Source organism: Apis mellifera, linkage group LG9 (assembly GCF_003254395.2).
Source record: "Apis mellifera strain DH4 linkage group LG9, Amel_HAv3.1, whole genome shotgun sequence".
Lineage (NCBI taxonomy): Eukaryota > Metazoa > Arthropoda > Insecta > Hymenoptera > Apidae > Apis > Apis mellifera.
The window spans coordinates 9,694,449-9,700,448 of NC_037646.1; the positions used below are offsets into that span (position 1 = coordinate 9,694,449).

The window sequence follows — 6,000 nt, forward strand, 5'->3', positions numbered from 1 at the left end:
GGATAAACAGGATATCTGGCACGACGAGTAACGATGAGAAATGATTTCGTTCGTCGCTCGTATAATAAGAGATATATTGAGAATAAACGATACTGGTTGTAACTTTAATTTGATCTGTCAGTCATGGCGAGAGCATATGGGAAGCGAATCGACATCTCTCGACGCGATCTTCGTTACGATCGAGACGCGAGAAAGGGAAGGATAGCTCGTAATAGGTCTGGCAAGACATAATTACGGTTGACTACTTGATTAGTCATTTAAAGACGACGAGAGTTGCTGCCGGCCGAGCGACGCCTGGCCCTCTCTCTCTCTCTCTCTTTCTCCGTTTTCCATCTTCGGCCGATCCGTTCGTGGCTTTCGACGCGGGTTCAGAAACTGATAGACCATTGAATGGGCTACGGAGAAAGATTTCGTTCGCAGCTCTCCGATGATACAGCTCTCTTATTATTCGTCCGATCGGTAAATCGTTGGGAGGCGTTCTCGTTTATCCGAGAGAATTCTTTGTCCGTCGATCCCCCTCCCCCCTCCGCGCATCGACAGTTCTTACATATCCGAGACGCGAAAATAATCTCCTTCCAAATTTTCTCTAAACGATACTCAACGAAAGGACAGATTTGCGAGTAGGTTTTTTTTTTCTCGCTGCAAAATACAAAGAAACACGAGAGGGCAACGTGTGAAATCCGTTTGGTATCGCGGTTTAGAATCTTGGACGACGCGTGTCTCGAGTGTTCCAAAGTGGGAAAGAAGTGGTCTGTAGCTTTTGGCGTTCCTCGCTATTTTCTTCTCTGCTCGCGAGCCACCTTCCCGGTGATTTTTCAACTTGGCCCGAGGCTAGCGAAGATGCAACAGGCCTCTACTAACAAACCCGGAGAATCTTCCGGCACTTGTGCTCTAGTGGCCTCACCACATGTAGTACCATACATGAAAGCACGCTAGTTAGGCTAGTAACTCTTCTTTCGCCCCTGTTTCTCCCTCACGAGAGAGGACGCGTCTGGCGACGAGAAGAATGCAAAGTCGGGAGGGAAGTTTTCCTCGAAACCGTTGCTTTGCAAATTTTTCGTCGAATTAGCCGACGATGCAACGGCTTTTTCCTCCGCCACACGCGTAATATTTTATCCCATTTCTTTTCGCGGATATCCTTGGATCTGGATACTTCTTTCGTCGATTTAAAAAGTAATGAAAAGAAGGAGAGAATAGGTTCGTCGATTCAGCCACGGCCTCTTCTCGATTCGTCACGAACACGTGACGACGAAATGGTAGCGCGTGGCGAAGGATGATTTTCGAAGCGAAGGAAGGTTCTCTCTCGAGGATCGAGTCGTTCCGCGACACCCCTTTTTGACAGGCCAGCGATTTTACGATGCGTTCGCGTTGCACTCAGGTAGGGAGAGAGGGGAGAAAAATGTTTGTCGCGTATTGACCGGCCATCCAACGCGGTGGCACCCCGAGAATTTCGAAAACTGCAATTGCATAGACAGAGCGATGCATGACGGTTTACTTCGGGGGTGGTGGTGGAAGTCGGGGGGAGTGAAAAGGAGGCTGGCGAGGTTGAGGAGGATCGATGCAGGGGGCTCGGGATCGTATGAATATTAATGTGCTGAAACAGCTAAACGCAAGAAGCAAAAGAGCGCCTTGACACTCGCTATCTATTAATTCTTAGCCCGCGATCTGCATCCAGTGCCACGCGGTCGTGACCTCTTCCACCGAATTTCCTCCCAAGATAACATCGAACAACGATCGAGGAAGGGGGGGGGGGGGAAAGTAAAGAAGAAAGAAAGAAAGAAAGAAAAAAAAAAAGGAAGTTTCCACCAAGAAAAAATTCATTACGTTAAATTCTCTCGTCCCTTGGATATTAATTTTACGTACGAGAGTATTGGCAGGTGGATTGGCGCGCTACTTTTTTCCTCCTTCTTTTCCTTTTCTTTTCTTTCCTTTCCTTTCCTTTTTTTTTTCTTTCTTTTCCAAGAGGTGAGAATTTACAAGGAACGGATTCTATTGGAAAATCCGAACGATTGCGACGATTGAATGTTTTCTCATTACAAGAGAGCTTAGTCCCGGGAGAGAATGAATCCATGGTCGCCTCTAAAAGAAGTGACCCTCGGGGGGTGGACGTAGTAGTGGAGAGGTGGCAAGTCACGTGTGCTCGTCTGAGCGGCGGATAAGGAGCGCGTACCCGTCGTACAAGGGTGAAATGGAAAAATATTTTTCCATTTTCCCTCTCGTAGACGTAGAGAGGAGGGGGAGGGAAGGAGGAAGAGGAAGGGGAGGAAGAGGAGGAGGAGGAGAAGGTTTCCACTCTTTTCTTCATCTATTATGCGCGTTACACTCGAGCCAGAGAGAGGCGAGCTCTCGCACTTACGTGTATTTTATGCATTCGAACGGATGCAGCGGGCTGATGCGCCGGGGGAGGAAGAAGGCTCGCAGCCGCGGGGGTAGGGGGTGGTGGTGGTCGGGTGTCGGATAGTCGGCGGCAGAGTAGAGGGGAGGGAGGGGGACAGCTGGAGCTATCAAGAGGCTACATATAAAATCATAAGGCACGACGGCCACGCCCACCACCCCGCGGGTTCACCAATCACTGCGGACTGCATTTAAATCGCAACCCCTCGGTGCATTGTCGACTTTTTTTCCGCGGGCGGGGTGACTCGCTGCTGAATATATATCCCGCAGGCTGTGCCAACACCACGAATATTCATATTCCTATTCCTCGCTACAGGCCGTCGCGCACATCGCATACAACCGCACCGCCGACCACCCCTCCCACCCCTTCCTATCCATCGAACCACCCTTTCGCGAGTTCCCTTACCATCCCGCGTCTCACAACGCCGTCCCTCTTCCTACCCTCCCAGAAATCCTCCCTCTTTCCCGGACGTACACGTGTGTCATTTACGCGCACTTACGTACATCCACCTGTGTGTACGTCACCATTCCCATTCTCATTTTCCTCTCATGGTTGTCCGTAACTCGGCTATATACATATATATATATATATATATATATATATATATATATAGGAAAGAAGGAAGGAACGGGAAATACGATCGCTTCTTCCTATAACGGTTCTCGATACCGTTCGAGATCGCGATAGAGCGGCTCGATCCGGCCCCGATGGAAACACGAAGCAAACCGTGCCTTCGTTTCGATCATCTATTCTATTAACAAGGTAGTATTTTGTTCGCGATTTTTTTTCAATTCCACGCGCGTTTTTCTTCGATCGTGAATCGCAGTTCTTCCCTGGTTTATCGTTTCGAGTCGATCGTGATCGAGGATACGCGGAACGATCAGGAAGGATACCGATCAGCTTCTCTCTTGGAGAGAGAGAGAGAAAAGAAGGAAGAGAAGGGGAAAAGAAGGAAGGAAGGAAGGAAGGAAGAAGGAAGAAGGAAAGGAAGATGAGACAGATTCGAAATTTGATTGTCGAGTTAATCGGAAATCGAGAGTCGTGGAGATAAAGGAAAGGTGATGAAATAAATTGATCGAAGTATTGCATCGAATTTCTAATTCGATCTTAAACTCGAAAAGCATTCTCTGTTACGATAAACGACACTCGTAATAAATCGAGCAATATTGTCTGCAAGTTCGAGCAGACTACGACAACAACTTTCTTTAATTTTATTTCGACGGAAATAAACAAGGAATAAGATAAGTTCGGGCCGTTCTAATGACTTTTATTTAAACGCGTCCACGTGATATTCTCGTTAAAACTAGTTCGAAGTAGCTTATTCAGAAACTTGTTGTTAGTCGAGGACATCCTAGTTGGATAACTATGTTCATATTGTGCTCGACGGTGCAATTGGAAAATTACCAAAGTACGTTTCAGCACGATTTCAATCAACACGGATTAATACGCGAGTGATAAAATGTACACGCTTATTTTTCTCCGTATTTCCTCACCAGTGACGCGAACAATTTCTAATCTAGAAATATTTTTAATTTATCCTAGGAAGGAATTAACGGATGAAGTTTGTAAAGTTTCTTCTCTTCCTTTCTTCGAAAAAGAACGCTTGTTCTCGCCAATATTCACGACGAAAAATTTATAAATGAACACGAAAAATATTTGAAAATTACAATAAACTGTATTGTAGATTTTCATCTTCTCGATAACTTACATAATTATTTTTATATTGTTAACAAGTTAAAGCAATAATATTGGGAGAATGTTCCGAAATATTTTACTAAAAATAATGTATATATTTCAAAATTTTTATTTTTTTCTGTATATATATATTCTTTAAAATATCCAATATAATATATATATACTTATACACTATAAATTTATTAAATTAAAATATCCATAGAGAAACTTCAAAATTTTATTACATAAACCATAACCATAAACCAACCCGTTCTTCACAGAACTCGTTCATGATAGAATTTCAAATAATCACTCAATAATTTCTTCTTTTTATCTACAATTTTCACGTTATAATAACAATCAAAGACAACTCACTGCTCGCGTACTGATATTTTATAAATCATAAAAAAACATCCAAAACGAAAAATTCGAAAAACATTTCGTTAGGATCGTTATTCGAATATAATATAATATAACGGAGCAAGATTGGAAACGAAAAATCGTAGAGACTATACAGAAGTGATTTCTGATTCGCGCTGTCCAGTCAGCGCGATCCTTTCCCTCTCGCGCGTGTCCAGAGACGTACGGAGGACGGCTTTTTCGCAGAAAGAAGAGAACATTTATCTTCTAACGATAGGGGGAGGGGGGGGAGAGGATTTTTCTCGCTTTAGGGAAAATCGCGAAGGACGATCGCGCAACGCCTCGCGCGAACGTGGAAAAGTGAAGGAATAATAAGAGGGAAGGTGAAGAGATACGGAGGAGGAGAGGAGGGAAACGTTGAAACATTTTCTAAAATTATTGGGAGAAGGGTAGTGGGAGAGTGGCGAAGGGGACCCTTATCCCTTCCTTCGAGCATGTCTTTTTTAGCACATCACCCTAACCTCCCCTTCCAATACCCGGCGGGTTCCATCGTTCGCTCATTTGATTTCTTCTTCGTGCGGAAATGGCTGAGCAGCCATTCGCGCAAGACTTCCGGCCGACTGGAGATAGAAATGGAGTCCCCCGGTTGAAAAAGGGTGGAAATCAGCGTCGCACAGCCACCGCCGGGAAATTGCCGTTCCCCGAAAATTGATAATAAATTCGATAACGCGGACGAGTCCGCGTGCTTTATAATCGAATGAGATAAAATACCAGGATATCCAGTTGATATCGGCGAATCGTCGACGTCTTGCCGACGTTTCGCTCTATTTCGCGCCGTTAACTCCACGGATGCCGCCCTTCCTTTTATTAACGATCCTCGATCGAGTTCCTTATTAAATTCGAGAATTACTCGCCGCTCGATTGCCCGCCAACGGGGAAAGATCGGAAACAGCTTAAGCCGATTCCTACCGTGCCTCGTTACGCTCCTCGTACCCCCCTTTTCCGTTTTTGCAGATCCCTCTGCGTTCGTTGACAAATTTCTTCGAATATCCGAGGATTCGTAACAACGGGTATATCGATATTTTTCATTTTTCTTTTTCTTTTTTTTTCTTTTCTGAAAAATATCTTAAATCGGAAATTAGTTTTTCCATTGTGGTTTTTAAACTTAGTTTATCTCTTCATGTTCCATTTTCATTTATACAAGATTATTGGTTTCGTGAAATTTGAAATTAATTTGTTGCGCGATTTGAAAATTCGAAAAAGGATGGTTATTTTCTTTTAGAGTTTCTTTTAGATTTAAGAGGAATCTATATACACGTATCTATTCCAATTCAAAATAATCAATCGATCAATTCGTTATTCGGCAGTGAAATTTGGCCGGCCTTTATCGAATCGTTATCATATTCCAATTGACTTGCGATCATCCTCAAAAATTGCAAAGAGATATCGAAACAATGACATCGAAGACAATTATAAATTATAAAGGACGAGGTCTTCGTCGATGGTATCTGGCTTACTCGTTAGTTGGATCGCAATTAGAAAAGATACAAGACGGGCGTAATATTTGAGCT

General features: G+C 43.9%; 1 non-coding gene across 1 annotated transcript; it reads left to right on the forward strand.

Annotated features, from left to right (window-relative positions):
* Positions 1 to 1,398: 1,398 nt before the first annotated feature.
* Mir3751 (microRNA 3751) lies at positions 1,399 to 1,535 on the forward strand. The gene has a single exon (NR_039443.1). It is a non-coding gene; the product is annotated as a microRNA 3751 (primary transcript).
* The last annotated feature ends 4,465 nt before the right edge of the window (positions 1,536 to 6,000 follow it).